The sequence below is a fragment of the Corvus brachyrhynchos genome, unplaced genomic scaffold (genome assembly GCF_000691975.1).
Source record: "Corvus brachyrhynchos isolate BGI_N302 unplaced genomic scaffold, ASM69197v1 scaffold266, whole genome shotgun sequence".
NCBI classification, from domain to species: domain Eukaryota; kingdom Metazoa; phylum Chordata; class Aves; order Passeriformes; family Corvidae; genus Corvus; species Corvus brachyrhynchos.
In genome coordinates, this window is record NW_008238633.1 from 1,619,686 (window position 1) to 1,621,371 (window position 1,686).

At 47.3% G+C, this 1,686-nt stretch overlaps 1 protein-coding gene across 1 annotated transcript in view; it reads left to right on the forward strand.

The window, feature by feature from the left end:
- Window positions 1-1,686, forward strand: part of EFCC1 (EF-hand and coiled-coil domain containing 1) — a 61,658-nt gene that overhangs the window by 17,973 nt on the left and 41,999 nt on the right. The gene's annotated exons all lie outside the window — the stretch shown is intronic.

A 1,686-nucleotide genomic window follows, 5' to 3' on the forward strand; every position in this document is an offset into this window, starting at 1 on the left:
CTCCGAGATCCCCCCACCTCCTCCCCTCCCGAGCCAGCCGCCCTGGTCCTCCAGCTAGGACTGAAACTGGACCAGCCAGAACAGGGCTTGGGCCACCAACAGCTTGGGGCATCTGCTCTTCTCTACAAATACTATGTATTACCTGTGGGTACCAGCCAGAGTAAGTTTTCATACTGTTGTACCTACAACAGGAAGGGCTGAAGACTCTTTCCATGCCTTGTCTCATCCTTTGCTGCTTTGATTTTCATGCAGCTGAGTGCTGGCTAAATCTCATCAAAGAACTTTTTTTGCAATAGCATTGCATGTTTTACCACACCTGTAAGCAAAAAAAAATAAAAAAATTCTTCAGTTTAGACTTCATTTTTTAGTGTGGTTGGGCCACTCAAATTTTGAGCAATTAATTTTCGATGGCACCTCTTCCCTTTTCCTTACTATCTAAAAAAAGTTCATCTGGACACGAAAATCACCAGAATTACTGAGATTTACCTCAAAGCCCAGAGTACAATCTAGCACAGACTATTCTTCCTGTGTACTGCACCACAAGAAATATTCTGAGGAAATACTGTGGCAGCTGAGGCTATGGAACTCCCAGAATACTGAGCCTGCAGAGGAGGCAAAGAGCCCTGGCAGTGGCTGAGAGGACTTCTCCTCTGCAGGCTCCTCTGAAAGTGTGTCACTTCAGGAAAGTTTTTAAACCTTTCCCTTAGCTTCCTCCTGTGCTAAAATGTAGGGCTCATCCTGAGAAAATACTAAGCTACAAACAAGTCTCCATTCCTCAACAATAGCTACGCAGGTGCTACCAATTTATCTTAAAGAGCAAAACCGAATGTGATCAGATGAATTATCAAAGCCTATTTGCAGAGAAACCCCACCACATGTGAGCAAACATTTATTAGCGTCAGTTCACTCAAAAGAAACCCAACCTTGTATTAACCAGTGTTTCAAATGAACTTGAATTCTCTTTCCTCAAGTATCAGCTGGATTGGTTTTCTCCTTTTTTTGTCCTAGAGAGAATCTTAGAATGATTTACTCTCGACAGGACTCCTTAGATGGTCCCCAGACCTGGCCCATGCCTTGCCTGGGCTGTTAATGCAGCCTCTTAGCACCACATGACTTGGCCACCCTGTTCAGACCTTGGGCACGGCTGGTGCCACGGTCCCCTCTGGTCCCCTCTGGCTCGTGGTGTGTCCCTGCTGCTGGAGGAGCCCTGCTCGTGCTGCTCCCTGCGTTCAACAATGCCGGTCCTACTCCCCAGCCAAAGAGAGACTAAAATCACTGCTTTGGGCAGCTCAGCATTTGAACAGGTTTAGCACTTACTCATCTCTGTCACAGACAATTTAAAACCCACATACCTACACCATAAAGTCACCTCATCTACAGAGGTAAGGAAGCCTGAGCGAACAGAAGGTCGACTTTCAGGCACATTGGGTTTTTAATTTAGTGGAAGCACTCACTTGTTCACAAACCTCACTTGTCAAACTGGATTGTGCGATGCTATTGTCTTGCTGCTGTTAAAGACGAGGCAGGGAGAAATTACTTAAGAAATCAGAAACAAACTTGGGGCGCAGGCTTGGCAGACAAACCAAGCAGGGTGGCACCTGCCCGCTTTGCCTGAATCCCTTTTCCTGACGGACAAAGGGGATCGCGACTCCGCTGCGGGGCGAGCCGGGCGCTCCGCGAGCAGCG